Source organism: Sciurus vulgaris, assembly GCF_902686455.1.
Source record: "Sciurus vulgaris genome assembly, chromosome: 7".
NCBI classification, from domain to species: Eukaryota; Metazoa; Chordata; class Mammalia; order Rodentia; family Sciuridae; genus Sciurus; species Sciurus vulgaris.
The window spans coordinates 91240810-91258228 of NC_136467.1; the positions used below are offsets into that span (position 1 = coordinate 91240810).

Genomic DNA, 17419 nt, shown 5'->3' on the forward strand with positions numbered 1-17419 from the left:
ATAGTTCCATCTATTTACCAGCAAATGCCATAGTCATTTTTCTTCATGGCTGAGTAGTACTGTACTGTGTATATAGACCACATTTTCTTTATCCACTCATCTGTTGAAGGGTACCTATGTTGGCTCCATAGCTTAGCTATTGTGAACTGTGCTGCTATAAACAGTGATGTGGCTGCATCACTGTAGTATGTTGACTTAAAATCCTTTGGATACATACTGAGGAGGAGTGGGATAGCTGGGTCAATTAGTAATTCCATTCCTAGTTTTTTAAGGAATCTACACATTGCTTTCCAGAGTGGTTGCAACAATTTATAGTCCCACCAACAATGTATGAGTATACTCTTTTCTCCATCCTCACCAACATTTACTGTTACTTGTATCCATGATAATTGCCATCCTGACTGGAGCGAGATGAAATTGCAGTGTAGTTTAGATCTGCATTTTTCTAATTGCTAGAGATGTTAAAACTTTTTTCATATATTTGTTGACTGTTCATATTTCTTCTTTCAGAAGTGTCTGTTTAGTTCCTTTGCCCATTTACTGACTGGGTTATTTGATTTTTATTAGTGTTAAGTTTTTTGAGTTCTTTATATATCCTGAATATTAATGCCCTAAGGAGCAGGTGGCAAAGATTTTCTCCCATTCTGTAGGCTCTCTCCTCATGCTCTTGATTGCTTCCTTTGCTGCTAAGTTTTTTAAGTTGATGCCACCCATTTATTGGTTTTTTAATTTAACTTCTTGCACTTTAGGAGTCTTGCTAAGGAAGGTCGGTTCTTGAGACAACATGTTGGACTGCTGGGCCTACATTTTATTCTAGCAGGTACAGGGTTTCTGGTATGATACCTAGGTCTTTGATCTGCTTTGTGCTTAGTTTTGTACAGGGTGAAGGATAGGGGTTAAATTTTATTCTATGACCAGTATCCTTGATGAACACAGATGCAAAAATTTTTGATAAAATATTGGCAAACAGCATACAAAAGCACACTTAAAAGACAGTGCACAATGATCAAGTGGGTTTCATCCCAGGAATGCAAGGTTGGTTCAACATACTTATCAATAAATGTAATTCACCACATAAATAAGTTTAAAGACAAAAATTACATGATTAACCCAATAGATGCAGAAAAAGCAGTTGACAAAGTACAGCAACCATCCATATTCAAAATACTAGAAAAACTAGAGATAGAAGGAACTTACCTCAACATTGTAAAGGTTATATATGACAAATCAAAATCAACATGATTCTAAAAGGAGAAAAACTGAAAGCATTTCCTCTAAAAACAGGAACAAGCGAGGAATGCCCATTTTCATCAATTCTCTTCAACATAGTCCTTGATACTCTGGCCAGAGCAATAAGGCAAGAGAAGGAAATTAAAGGAAAAGAGCTCAAATTATCTCTGTTTGCTGATGACATGATCCCATATTTAAAAGACTTAAAAAACTCTTACCAGAAGACTTCTAGAGCTTACAAGTGAATTCAACAAAATAGCGAGATACAAAATCAATACCCATAAACCAATCATGTTCATTTATTACAATAATGAATCTGTTGAAAAATATTTAGGAAAACTCTCCCATTAACAATAGCCTCAAGCCAGGTGCAGTGGCACATACCTGTAATCCCAGTGGCTGGGGAGGCTAAGGCAGGAGGATCACAAGTTTAAAGCAAGTTTCAACAATGGCAAGGTGCTAAGCAACTCAATGAGACACTGTCTCTAAATAAAATATAATATAGGGCTAGGGATGTGGCTCAGTGGTTAAGTGCCCCTGAGTTCAATCCCTGGTTACCCCACCCCCCAAAACACAGCCTCAAAAAACATACATGGCAGGGGGAATCAATCTAATAAAGGAGGTGAAGGATAAATATCTTCAGGGAAAACTACAGATCATTAAAGAATGAAATTGAAGAAGACCTCAGAAGATGGAAAGACTTCCCATGTTCTTGGCCATACTACTAAAAGCACTCTATACAGATACAATGTAATTCCCATCAAAATTCTCACAACGTTCTTCACAGAAATAGAAAGGGCAATCACAAAATTCATTTGAAAAAATAGGAGACCTAGAATAGCCAAAGCAATCCTTAGCAAGAAAAGCAAAGCAGGAAGCATCACAATATTGGTCCTCAAATTATACTACAGAGCTATAATAACAAAAAGCATGGTGATGGCACCAAAATAGGCACAATGACCAATGGAATAGAATAGAAGACACAGAGACAAACCCACAAAAATACAGTTATCTGATACTAGACAAAGGTGCCCAAAATGTACACTGGAGAAAAGACAGCCTTTTAACGAATGGTGCTAGGAAAACTGAAATGGAGCACACTCTTTTATATGCATTTTTGAAAGTCAAAGTGCAGTCCACTATTATGTGTAACTATAATGCACTAATAAAAATATTAAAAATAAAAGGCTGCATCCATTGTTGGTTATACATACTCACTGCTTTTTCCAGGTGCGTTATTACTGATAAAAGGTAACAATGACAACAACCAGGTTTCACTGGTAGGGACTGTGGGATTTCAGCATCTGTGGGATTTAAATCCTGGCATCATTTAACTGCTTATATAATTACACTAAATTCCAAATTCTTCAGCTGAAGATCAGGGATTGAACTGGACTGCTATGTTCTTACCATACACAAAACATGAAGAACTCACAAGTAAGTCTTGTGTGGGCATTAGATATCTCCCTCCACAGAAACATCCAAGCAAGTGTGGGTCCTATTGGGCCTCTTGAAGGACTGTTTGTATATATTTCCATACAATCTGTTGGCTATTGTAACAGAATCTTCACTGCAGAAAAACACCTTTTAACATGACACAAAGCCCACAAAGATATTCTAGGATGTATCATTAAAAGAAATAAATTAGTTTAGCTATCAGCAGTATTGTTCATCTAGTTCTTAAAACTTGGAAGATTTCTTAATAAATCACCCTCCTGGGTCTTTTTACTATAATAGCAAAAGACATCTCTGTTATGGCTAAATATGTTCTGGTGATATAAAGATAGTTTTATCTTTTCCTTATTTTTAAAATATTTCCCTAAGGTAGGTCATTAAAAAGTATGGTCTGGAAGAAAAAAATAAGAACCCTGAACACTGAGCTGTTTAAACATTCCACTGCTGGTTCGATGGTCATATTCTTCATCATAAGCTTCCAAAGAAGGATCTAACAACCCTGACCTGTGTTCATTTAACATATACTCTATAAATAGTAAAGTGACCTGACACATTCGAAGAATCTCAGTGGGTGTATGGTACTAAAGATGCAAACCTAATATATACAATATTTTTTCCTTTACAAACATAAATATCGAAAAGTTTAATAAATTAGGCACAGAAGAGATTCTCAATAATACAATTCTATAATAATATTATTCTCAATAATATTCTATTCTACAATATTATTCTCAATAACAAAACAGAACAATTACAACAATGAATTATAATAAAACTGCGAGCATCAATTCTCTTGTGTTTTGAAGACATTCAGTAAAATAAGTTACTTGAGCACAAGCATTGCAAAATCCCTACAGTGGATTTAATAATGGAGGCAGCTACTAAGTGGATATTAATGGGCAGAGAGCATATACAATGTCAATATGCTAGAAAAAGGGGTGATTCACATCCTGAGTAGGACCAGGTGGGAGAGAAAGGGAAGGCTTGAGATTCATCATGCTGTTAAGAATGGTGCACAGTTTAAAACTGACGAACTTTTTATCTCTGGAAGTTTCCATTCAATATTTTTGGACCAGAGTTGATCAAGAGTAACTAAAACCTCAGAAAGTAAAACTATGCACAGAGTTAGACTCTTGTTCAAGCAAAATTAACAACCAAGAACTAAACTTTTCTCATTTTCTTAAGTTGTAACTACCCTTCCATTCCCTTTACTTCCCCTAAATTATACTGATTTTCCTGCTCACCTTAGCAGTATAATCATAAAGAGGATTATTTTTTCTTGTCATTGTGTTCCACAAAAATGCTTATTGTACTGATTGTCATTTATTCAACAACTGCACCTCTGTTATGTTCAACACTGTTCTAGGCACTCACAATCTACAGCTTACATTTTAGAGGAGGGGTAAAGGAAGGGGCATGCCAAAGGGAGAAACAGACAAAAAAACAAATGATGTAATGGGGGGGAGGGAAGGGTTAGAGTTAGGGTTAGGGAGGGGGGCAAGTATGGAGGAAGGAACTACTGTATAGAGGGTAAAGAGGGGTGGGAGGGGTGGGGGGAAGGGAAAAAATAACAGAATGAATCAAACAACATTGCTCTATGTAAATTTATGATTACACAAATGGTATGCCTTTACGCCATGTACAAACAGAGAAACAACATGTATCCCATTTGTTTACAAAAAAAAAAAAAAAAAAAAACTTACAATTTAAAAAAAAAAAAAAAAAAAAAAACAAATGATGGCCAATATACAAAATAGCAAGTGCTGAATGTTATAGGATAAATTAAAATAGGACACACTGATGGCTTCTAAATCTATATTTCTTGGTTTCACCCAGTCCCAGAACCCCAGACTTCTATATTCAATTGGTTATCTACATAATCAAAGAGGACTGAGAACAACTTTAAATTCGGTTAAGACGGGTCTAAGGAGTTACTTAAGGTAAAATCTGAATGACAAGAAGTCACCCATAAGAAAATCATGACAAGCACCACAGAAAGAGCAAATGGTGCAAAAAGGTCTTGAGATCACAAAATAAGCATGACATATTCTAGGAACACAAAAAAAGTATGCCTGAAGTAGAATGAACAAAGATGGGAACTTGTGAAGTAAAACACACAGCAGAGGTGTAAGAATTTGCTGTTTATGGCAATGGGAAGCCACTGGGAAGTGTTGAGAAAGAAACATGATCTGATTTACATTTACAAAGAAAAATCTGAAAGGGGTGGAGGCAGGATGTGGGAACAAGAGGTTATTGCAAAGGTCCAGGAAAGAAATAAAGATGTGTTACTTTAGAGTGGTAACAGTGAAGACAGAAAAAAAAAAGTACTTTATGAAGCAGGACAGGGCCAACAGTATAGAAAACTAATGAAAAGAAAGACAAAAACAGAAAAATCCAATGGGCTTGATAACAGGTAGGTAACTGGTGGTCTTGACTTTGAGGAGCCTCAGGAGAAGGTGTTGGAATGAGAAAAGCATGAAATGAGGAGAAACCCTTGAATAAGAAAGTATAAACAAGGATTAGAGTTGATTCTTTTAAAAAGGGTAGTGGCTAGAGGTAATACTAATGGGAGATCAGAACCTAAGATAATTTGGTAGGGAAGGAAGGAACTGAGGAATCAGGAAAGAAGGGATAATCATAAAATGAAGGTGTGAGCCAAACTACCAGAGTCACTGACAGGGCACAGGTGTAGGGATAATAAGGTAGTTCTTTGTAGCTGCTATCTTTTCAACCAGAAAATCATTACTGAAATGGGTAATATGTATACACAGAGAAAGGGCATGAAAAAACTCTTCAGAAGAACAGAACACACATCTACTAGGAAAGTAGACTAGAACTATAAGCAACATTCAATGCCCATTTGAGATCTGCAGCCACAAACTGATAGTGAGACCAGTACACAGACAGACAGATTTTCACAGAGATTTTCATCTCAAATGAGGGTATGGAATAGAATGATAATTGAGCTGAATCAGTTCTTGCCAGAAAGAAGTACTACTGAGGAAGAGCAAGGTATTCAGAAGAAAATAAGGAGACTGAGATTGCAGAATTTCAGTTAAGGACTAATTAAAACATTCTACTTTGAGATACAAATAATGTCAATACCTTAAGGAATTTCTTCTTTTTCAACTGTTAAGTCATTTATCAAATCTTTGGCAATGGCATTGAGTTTAATTAGTTTTCTAACTTTATTTACTTGAAATCTTTTCATATTATGATGACATTGAACTGTACTGACTGGACAGTGAAAATTTTAATAATGTCCTCCTGTATGCAGTGATTAGTATGTCAAAACCTAAGAATAGTTTGAGTAAGTATTCCCCAAGGTCCATGTGTTAAAAGCCTGGCTCATGGTGCTATTGGAAGACGCTGAAAACTTTTAAGAAATGAGTCCTGCTGGAAGGTCTTCCTGTGCTTAGGGTCATGCCACTTAAAGGGATTGTAGGACCCTAGTATCTTCTTTTTCCATGACAGTCATAAGGTGAGTAGGTCTGCTCCAGCATGCATTCCTTACCATGATGTGTGGCCTCATCAAGGACCAAAAGCAACAGTGCCAGTCAATCATGGGTTGAAGCCTCTAAAACTGTGAGCCAAAATAAACATTTTCTTTTTAAAAGTTGATTGTCTTAAGTATTTGTTACAGTAACAAAAAACTAGCTAACATAGGTATGCTATGAAAATGTCATTGCAAAAAAGGTCAACTAAAATTAAACTAGATGAAGCATAAAACATACTGACATCTGGAAACAAACTTCAAGGAATACCTGAGTCATGAGCCATGAAGAAAGAATGACTAAGGCAAAGGGATTTATACAATGAAGCTTTACATCTCTCCTTGTAGGTTGATTCTTTTTGACACAAGAAAAGGGTGAAGACAGGGGTTGGGGACAGATCAAGAAGAGACAATAGGCTTTCTCTTCTCTTCTCTTCTTCTGCCTGTCATCTTTCTCTTAGGCTATAAGCTCTGAGAAGATACATTCTTTTTCCAGAGATCATCTTTGTACCTCCAAAGCTAGAATGAGACTCATCAATAAATAAGTTCAATAACAGATGCTCAATAAATGTGTATTGAACTTAGAACACCCAGGCAAACATATACAAAATTGTTGGTCATAAAGATAGAATAGGTGGGACCTAAACGAACACCTTTGTTCCTAAAGACTCTCTGAAATTAGCTCTATTGGGTAGCACAGCACACATAAGTTTGCCAGAAGGAAAACAAGGGGACAGTACCAGAAAGATCAGTTTTCTAAGAGAACTCACAACTAAATGCACCAGATCAGACTGTAAGCTTTACAAGGGCAGAAATTTTTGTCTTCTTTATTTACTGCTGTGTTCCAAGAATATATTAGAGAATCTGTCACACAACCATTTTAAAATTAAGCTGCAGTTATAAACACCGAGGCCCTCCTAACTCCAATGTTCATATTCTTTTTTACTATACCACATTGCCATTACTTAGTATAGATGATGTGCTGAATCAATCCAGCACATTAGAAAATGCATGCTAAAGATATAAACAACTTGCTACTTTCCAATGAATATGAGCAGTTATTTCAATTATTCTACAGCAAACATTCACGAGAAGATGACAAATTTCCATTTAATTATTAGATATGTGACCCTGGGTCATTTTTCATTCCAAATCTTAGGTTTCTTTTTCTTCCTTCACTTCCTTCCCTCCCTCCCTCCGTTCATTCGTTCATTCGTTCCTTCATTCCTTCCTTTCTCTTTCTCTCTCTTTCTTTTTTTGTTTGTTTGTTCTTGGTACTAGCTGAATCATGAGCCACATCCCCAGCCTTTTTTTTTATATCTTACGTAGAGACAGGGTCTTGTGGAGTTGCTTAGGGCCTCACTAAGTTGCTATGGCAGGCTTTGAACTTGCAATTCTCCTGCCTCACCCTCCTGAGCTGCTAGAATTACAGGTTACATTTCTTCTATCTTTGTATGATATCTGTATTAAAATTTCCTAAGGTTACTGTGAGGATTAATTAGCACACACAAATGCTTAGCACAATGCATAACACGTGACAGAAGCTCAGAGTTGATCCTGTGCCCTCACCTTTTCTCCTATCTTTTCCCGCTTTTGTGTGTTATAGTGTTATACACACTAGCAATAGAACATATTGGTTAAGGGCACGTAGTCTGAAGGCAGACTACTCAGATTTGATTCTCAGCTTGGCTATTACTCACATTTGTGTGACCAAAATGAATTACCAAATGTGTGTCTCCACTAATAAATAACCAAACTTATATCTCCCAGATTTTCATCATAAATGAGAATAATAATGATATCAATCTGTTATGATCTGGATCTAAAACTCCCCCCCTCCCACAAAAGCTCATGTGTTAGGCAATGCAGAAACTTTCAAGAGTTAAATACTTTAATTATGAGAGTTGGAACCTCATGAGACGATTAATTCATTTAATGAATTAATAATCTGATGGACTACTGGGTGGTAACTATAGGCAGGTGGGGTGTGGCTGTAGGAAGTAGGTCACTGGGGGAGGTAGTATTGGACTCTATCTTCTCCCGAACTCCTCATGCTCTCTTGTCTCTCTGCTTTCTGTCTGCCATGAGCTGAGAAGCTTTCTTCTGTCATGCCCTTCCACCAGAAAGTTCAGTCTCACCTCAGGTATATAGCAAAGGTGTCAGTCAGACAACTATGAACTGAAACCCTGAGTTGAAATAAACCTTCCTCCTGTTAAGTTGTTCTGGTCATGTATTTTGGTCACAGTGATGAAAAGCTGACTATCACAAAACTCATGGAGTTGTTGTAAGGCCTATGAAATAATGCATTTAAGGGCTTAGAATTATGTTTGGAACATGCTGGGCACCAAGTAAGTGCTTGTCATTTTTATTATCTTCAATAACCTATCTAATCTAATTGCTGATCCTTACACCTCAGATGCAACATTCTTAAGCACAGGCTTTAACTTCATATTTATTGAGCATCTTTATGTGATGAATCCTATTCTAGGACACATTTATCAAGGAAGTCTTTTCCTTATTTTCCATTTAACTAAATTTCTAATTTAGTAGGGAGGACTGTAAAGCTTGCCTACTTACTGAACGAAAGTCTTTCTTTTATTAAACAGAAAATAAAGGCTTTGCACATGAAGTAATTGGATTTCTTCCTTCTTTGTATTGCTTCACTTGCAATAAAGCTTTAAATGACTGCAAAAACATTTCAGACATTTCATAACTAAAAAAGTTTCCAATTTACTACAAAAGCCTGTAACAGAAACTAAAATATGGTTTTCTGCCATGATCTATATACTCTTTATCATTAGTTTCTTTAACAGTAAGCATGTATTAAACAGCTATTACAACTTCAGTGGGCTCCTTCTTTTAGGTCTGAGGGCTTTGTAGTGTATAGTTGTTTAACCAACAAAGTAATACTACTATCACATTGTTACTGCTCTCTGCAAGACAATGATTCTTATTCTAGCTACTTGAATATGAATTCTAGCTATTCTTTCTTTTTTTAAGCTAGATAACAGGAAGAACCCAGCAAACCATCCTAGTTAAAGAACTTTCATGTCAAATTTGCCTCAAGTTATTAAAAAGTACTTTTTTTAATAATAGCTTTTCGGAAAAAATAACAGAATGAATCAAAAAAAAAAAAAAGAAAGAAAAAAATCAATTAATAAAAAGTAGTGAAGATCAGAGTGAATCCAATTGCATGAAGAAAAATGGAAAAAACATACTGTTCCTTACTGTTTCATTCTATTTCATGTTATTTTACTTGAAATTAAAAGTTTTGACACTGTAAAAAAAAAAATAGCTTTTCAAATTATAAGACATTCTGTACACTTTTAGCATCAACTAGTAAAAATACAGTATTGATTTCTATATTCACTAGAGGATGTGTGTGTGTGTGTGTGTGTGTGTGTGTGTGTGTGTGTGTGTTAGTGGCAATACCCAGTTTTGATGAAAAATGCAAAGCAGTTGTGACTGTCGTACAAAAAGAGAATATAAAATGGTAAAAATCACTCTGGAATACTAGCAGACTCAAGCTAGACATATGTGGCATGTATATACCTTATGACCCAGCAACATTTCTACTCTTAGTTAAATCCAATAAGATTTATACATGTTTCCCAAACATTACAAGAATGTTCATAACAGGTTTTAGTCAACAAAGTCCTAAATCAGAAACTTCTTAAAATATCCACTAACAGTAGAATGGAAAAATAAAGTATGGCACATACAGACAATAGAATAATGCTCAGCAATAAGAAATGAACACATAATAATATGGATGAATCTCAAAATGTAAGCAAAGAAAACAGGCATAAAAAATTAGCATTGTATGATTTCATTTACATAAAATTAAAAAACAAAACTTATGTATGTTGGTAGTAATCTGAATAGTGGGGTTCACCTTCAGATGGTATTGAGCTGGAGAACCAAGAGAGTACAAAGGTAGTAGTAATGTCTTGTATGGTTATCTGAGTACTGATTTCATGGGTATATGGATTTGTAAAAACTTGACTGAGCTATCAACTTGAGAGTTACACATTACATGCTTGAGTACAAAGGTTAAATTTTTAAATTTATTAACTTGTAAAACAAATCTCTATGAAGTTACAAAATGTCAACTTAAGGTAGATGTACACTCATGATACAGTTACAAAAGTTTCTAAAATTTTCTTAGTTTTCTAAAAAAAATAAGATGTATTGAAAAAATGGGGAGGGGCTATTAATTAGGAATTTTATAATATTAGTTCTACTTAAAAAAGGGATAGAGAAATTAAGTTTTAGACTCTTTGAAGACCAAACTATAGCAGTTATTGATTATTCCTTTGAACTACTGTTATTTGTTGCCAATTTACATAGGATTGATTCACCTATTTATAAAGAGGAGTGCAGAGATTTAAATGCTAAGAATTCTTCCACAGTGGTAAAAAGTAGCCTTCTGAAAATACATTAACTCACTGTATGTAATTAAATGGAAAGGAATAACAACAAAAACTGGACAGATTTCCTCTCCTGTTTACTTAATATTACCTTAAACAATGTATAAAGTTTTCACAATATTTCCCTAGTCTCTATGCCAAGACATTAACTATCAGCACCAAATCTGAATTTTGTTCTCCCTTTCTCTTCTTTACAAAGCTTTTGACATCAATTATGACTATTTGTTTACATTGCACCATACAGAAAAATGACACAAAAATCCATAAACAATATCTCTACTGATATATTCAACTAATATATTGCTCTAGTAAACTACTATTTGGTGTATAGTACTCAATCAAATAACAATAAAGATACAAACATAAAAAAAGGAGCATTTAAAATCATTTTTTGTGTTTTTATTTATGTGATTCTGTGGTCAATATGGCTTCAAAATCTATCCATATCTGGCTCCTTAATTACATCCCTTAAGTTCAAAACATGACAAAATATTAAAAGAGAAAACCTGGGCTGGGCACAATGGCACATGCTTACAATCCCAGTTACTTGGGAAGCTGAGGCAGGAGGACTGCAATTTCAAGATTAGCTTGGGCAACTTAGCAAGACCCTGTTTCACTATAGTAACCATTTTACTAACCATCTATATTCCATGATATACAGTAAAGCTCAAATATGCACAATAAAATTTATGTGAAATAAATATTTATGGGTATACGTTTGTATATACTTATGAATGAAATGGTATGAACACTGGAATTTGTTTCAAAGGAATACAGGGAGCATAAAGGTATAGCTGAAACAAGATGAGTTATTCGTACCTATACTAATAGGTACGTATACATTTGACATTTTCCATATAAAGTTTAATCAAAAAAAATTTTAAATATCTGGATTAAAGTTACATATTTAAGTACTTTGAGAAATAAATTCCAAAGATTTGTGATCTTGTAATAAAAGAACACTTATATAAATGTTGTTAATGATCTTACCTGATAATTAACTTTTTTTAAAAAGTAGATCTCATAACATCATTATAAACACTTTGGTTTCAAAGATAATTCTCATCATCCTTGTGAAAGGGGTTTAAAGGATAATCCTTTACTCTGTTATCAATCTTACTGGCTTCTGTTTAGTTTTCAGGGAACTTGAAATAGCCTTGCTGTGGAAAATAAATATCAAATTCATTTTCTTACCTCTCTTTATAATCAACAAAGAGATGGAACCAAAAAGAATTTAATCTCTGTGAAATATTTGAGAACTTACAAGTACATCAATTATAAAGGGAATGGCAATAAAATACACAACATAAAAGAACCAAAGAACATTCTAAGTCAAGAATGGGTACAGTGGCACACACCTGTAATCTCAGTTACCTGGGAGACTAAGGCAGGAAATCACAAATTTAAGGCCAGCTTCAGCAACTTAGTGAGAACTTAAGCAAACTTAACAAGACCATGTTCCAAAAGAAAAAGTGAAAAGGGCTAGATATGTAGCCCAGTGATAATCAAATTCCCCTAAGTTCAATCCCCAATACCAAACAAACAAACAAACAAACAAACAAAAAAACCAAGTGGGCAGTTTGGCAGGCATTTCAAGGTGAATATTTTATTCCATAGCTGCAGATGAACAGAAAAAGTCCCAGGTTTCTGAAAACAACAGAGAAGAGCTTGAAGAAAAGTAGAGAAGACCTACACTCTATTTTACATCACTACAAGGAATTATGACTATACAAAACTATTTTTAAAGCTTCCTGAGATCAGAAGATTAGCAGAAACTCAAGCAAATCTTTCCCCCGAAATTTTAAAATTAATTATGAAGGAAGGACTGTTTCTCCATCTAGCAGTCAGTTCAAGAAATTTAAAGTCTACATGCTAAATGCATATTAATCTTTAAAACCTAAGTATATATCTTAATCTCTTTACCAATGCTATGAAGTTTAAAATCTATCAATTTAAAAATCTTTCAGAAGATATCAAATGAAGAGTAGGCAAATTACTAACCATCACACTAATGCCTTTTATTGGAAAAGAACTATATGCATTTAAAATGATTCCTTGTACATTCACAGGTGAAACCTGGAAATTTTATTAATTACTGTATCCCTAGTGCTGACTGCTCAACAATATCCACTGATTAAATAAATGAATGAATCTGCTACAATAGCCCTTGGAACTTGGCAAGGCTGTTTATTAAAAAGCAAAGTAAAACACATTAAACTACCTCCCCACCCAAAAGTCATTTATCATTCTTTAGGAAGTAGATGCTGGCTAATCTACTTTTATAGACAGAACCCTACATCAAGCCTCCATTATCTCTTGCTTGAACTATACTCATAGCCTCTTAGCTAGTTTCTTTTCCAATACCCTCAACTCCTTTCAAACTATCTTACATACTGCAGCCAGGATATCATCTTACTAAAACATCACTCAAATCAACATAATTTCTTACTCAAAATCAGACTCAATCCACTATTAATGATGAAATTTATGGTTCTCTCAATATTTATTATCTTTATTGTATTATGTTACGTTATTATTTTACACTTTAGTTAAACTGGATTATAGATTATTGCCAAAATATGCTTTACAATTTCATTGCTTTTTGGGTTATTGCCTCTGCCTGTTGCACTCTCCTCCTCCTTAACAATCCTCCCAAGCTCATGTTAAATGTACACAACCTCCATGAAGACTCCGCTAATAATTTCAACATCATCTCTTATTTCTCTAAACTTCCACACTGTCTCATATTATATCTATTGCTAAAGGTAGTTCTATATTGAATACCCTTTGACTACTCATTTCACTATCATCTAGACTATACTTAGATGATAGGTAAACATTAAGTAATATACAGGAGCTCACAGCATATTGCACTGATAAAATTGTAATTGTGGCCTACCATTCACTATAAAATGAAACATACAAAATGGTGGTACTTAATCTGCTTGACACCAATCAAACTGTTGACCAATTTCCACTTAATGTTACTTTTTTTCAGTCTCACCTTTGAGTCACAGTGAATATCATAGTGGCTAGAACATCAACACTCACTTAGTCCCACAGCATGCTCTATGCTGAAACTAGAGAAGAGATGAGTGTGGGTGGGGATGAAGAAATCAGATGGGCACTCATGAAACTGATTTCAAGGGAAATGAATAAATAGAATGTAAAATATAGCATATTTGTAGGCTCTAATGACATCTGATCATAGCTTGCAGTCTATGAAACTAAATAGGAAAGCTTCAAATGACCAAAGGTCTCCAAGAGAACTGGATTTGAGCCAGGCATGGTGGCACATGCCTGTAATCTCAGAAGTTTGGGCAACTGAGACAGGAGGATGGCAAGTCAAAGCCAGCCTCAGCAACTTAGCAAGATCATGTCTCAAAATAAAAAATTAAAAGGGCTAAGGATGTGGCTCAGTGGTTAAATGCCCTGGGTCCAATCCCCAGCACCACCAAAAAAGAAAGAGTATTGGACACATGGGGAAAAAGAAAAAACTATACAGTGGTCTCTATAAGATTATTATATATACTGCCACCAACATTCTCATAAAATTTTAAGAACGTACCACATAATAACTACGATATAATGAGACAACTTTTCATAATCCAAACACAAAAAAATCGGACATATTGGATACTTTTGGAACAATATCTCATGATTATGTATGACTATTATCAGAAAAGAGAGTACCTATCTATTTCTCCCGATCTACAGCTAAAAAAGTTAAATGCAAAATCGATAATGGGTCCAGGCTGGTAGTAGGAGGCCATAAACATAAGAAAGAGGGAACTCTAAAAGATAGAACAGTCATCTTTTGGCAGGCATACATAAGAAAATTTCCAAGGCCAGGGGTTCTTTTGTAATATACAGGTACACACATTTTTAAAAATAGAACATGGATGCTACCCATCTCATCCTTTCATTGTTGAACCTTTTTTTTTTTTAAATTTTCAAGCTAGATTTTATTGCTGAATATTATGAGACAAATTAAGGAATAGGGAACAGAAAAAAATGGCTTTCAATTCATTAAAACTGGATTATAAAGATAAAATTGTGCAGACCAACAAGGTATCTTTAAAATATATTTATTATTTCTTTAATTGTGGTAAAATACAAATATTTTAGGTAAGTCACCATCATAACCATTTTAAGTTAAATAAGAAACAGACTTCAAAAGTATTTTACATATCTAATAGACTTTTTATTCCAGTACCCTGTGTTTTTATTTTTTTCTGCCAAAATTAAGATGATTCTAATCAAACAAGAGTTAGATGAAACGACATGTAATTTCAAAAGATAAGCCTAACTCTGGATAACTTCTAATTAAGACAATGCTAATTTGTTTCATTTGATCATACAGTATATCTTCTACTTAATGATATTCTTATAAACTTTTTTTCATATACATTAAATATATTATTTCCTTTTGGCCTCTGAATAAAACTGCAGAGGAAAATATTCATGTCTATATCCAAAAGAACCCTTGATATCACTGGTACCCTTTTGTGGATCACACAACAGATAAGTATTAATTCTTCCACCAAGAGATAGTTTCACTGAGCTGTATTTTCAATCAGTAGTTCTCAAGTAAGTAGTGATTTGCCCCTAGTGAGTCATTAAGCAATGTCTACATTTGTCTATCTTCTAGTACCAGTTTGTTGATATTTTTCAAAGACTTTTAAAAGTCCACATCCTCTGACATAGCAATTCCAGTTTTTAAAATGGATGGTAAGAAGTTATAACATGTGCGGGTAAAAAGGAAGTTACAACACAGCTGTATACTGATATACATATAAAGAGAGAGCTGCATAAATAGGTTTTCATTATTCAAAAGAGGGATAAATTTTAAAGTCTTAGCTTTGCTCAAAGATAAATTATGCTATATCCATTCAGTAGAATGTTTTTAAAGATAGAACGGTACAGGTATATTTATTTGTAAGAAAAGGCATTCAAGATATATTGTTAAATGACAAAGGAACAGAGTAAGTTACAAAATAACAGATGTATTATGGTATCCCACGAATACATATATTTCCATGGGAAACAATCAGAAAGAATGATCAAGATGTAATAATTTTTTCTAAGGGAAGCTATCTGTAGCGTTGTTATTTTTTTCTTCATGCTTATGTGTACTTTTCATTTCTTAAAGATATATATGATTTGAGTATTATAGGGAAGCAAAAAAGATTATAAAAAAAAAAAATCCACTAGTCTGTCATACATCTGCCCAGACTCTTAGAAAAAAAAAAGAAACCCTATAAATTTACCAAACAGGACAAATTATTTATTTTTACTTAAGGGTACCACTTCAATCTCTTCTGTTTCACAAAGAAAAATCTGTTTTTAAAAAATGCTTAATGGCTAAAGAAAAATAGGGAGTTGTCAACAGAAACTAGCAATCTATACCATAATAAAACTTGTGCAACAGAGAAGCAGTACTAAACTGCTTTCTAAGCATAACACAGTGATACTGAAACTACCATTTTCTTTAAAAGTCTACAAACAAAAGGTTATTATCAAATTAATCTCTATGGTCCAGCTTTACACTGGAAATGAAATGATTTAAGGAAAATACAAAGAGTCTTTCAAGCCTATTAATAAAAAGGATCTATGAAGCATCTGATGTGCTTACTCACCTAAGATCCTATGTTTCTATGATTTCAATAAAAGAATTAATTATTAGAAATATTTTCTTCTCAAATGTATTAATTCTTTATAGTAATTTAGCCTAAATTACACTGAGAACTTGTTTGCTGTGTAAATGTCTCTCTGTCAGGGTACTAAATAATGTAACCTATCAATACAGCATCTGGTAATGAGCCACTTAATTTAACTTAAATGGTTTACTAAGAACAATTTATTTCATTTACAACTGGTTGTTAACTTTCCATACTTAGATTGAAATTTCAAGTTCAAGAGATTTGTAATTGTACCCTTTGTTTATACTAGTAGGCTAGATCACTTTTATTTACTTTTGTTTTTCAATTTTATTGACATAAAAGGTTTGTTCAAAAAGGATAAATTGATGGCTGCTTGTTTCATTCCAAGCTAGTTTTAAAAAGCATTATTCAAAAAATTAAAAAGCACTATTCATCTACATTGTCTTCTTAAAGATTCTAATATTTTTCATATGTTAAAATAAACTTCTTTATCAAAAGTGGGGCCTTTTCTTTCTTACTGTATTAGTGTTTCTCTACTTCCTACCTGGAATTTCAAATTCTACTTTGACATATACTGAACTGATTTTTCTCTTATAAAATTCAAGAAACTAGTGGCAAATATCTGCACAGGAAACACTTTTTTTTTTTTTTAATGCAAGAAAAAAATCAGAACATATACTTTGGGGACTATATGTCATTGCATGCAATCTCTTTTAAAATAAGACTCTTCCACCATAGCATATACAAGAAAATAAGAGTGTACACACGTGCGGGCAAACGTGCATGCAAATTCCCCCACCCTGACCCAATACACGAGTAGCCTGCTTTAGGAGTAACAGAATGTTTTCTCCTAAATTGGACTTTGTGTTTTAATGGAGGGGAGAAAAAACTGATTAGAGAGAGCAGTAACTAAGGTGTCTGAAATAGTAGTCTGAAATATGAATAATTCCCTGAATAAAATCCAGCTCTAGAGTTCTGAAAGCTATCTTTAAGGATATATTCAGAAAATGTTAGGAATCTATCCCTATGTTTAGTAGGTAGAATAAGCCATTCTAAATTTAAAACTATTCATTACCAGAAGGCTCCTAGAGATCATTTAGGCAAATCTTACTTTAAAAATGAAGAAGGAAGTTCTAGGCAATTAAACA

At 33.9% G+C, this 17419-nt stretch overlaps 1 protein-coding gene across 8 annotated transcripts in view; it reads right to left on the bottom strand.

Annotated features, from left to right (window-relative positions):
• The window catches only part of SMAP1 (small ArfGAP 1), a 182131-nt gene that overhangs the window by 49652 nt on the left and 115060 nt on the right, over window positions 1-17419 (bottom strand). The gene's annotated exons all lie outside the window — the stretch shown is intronic.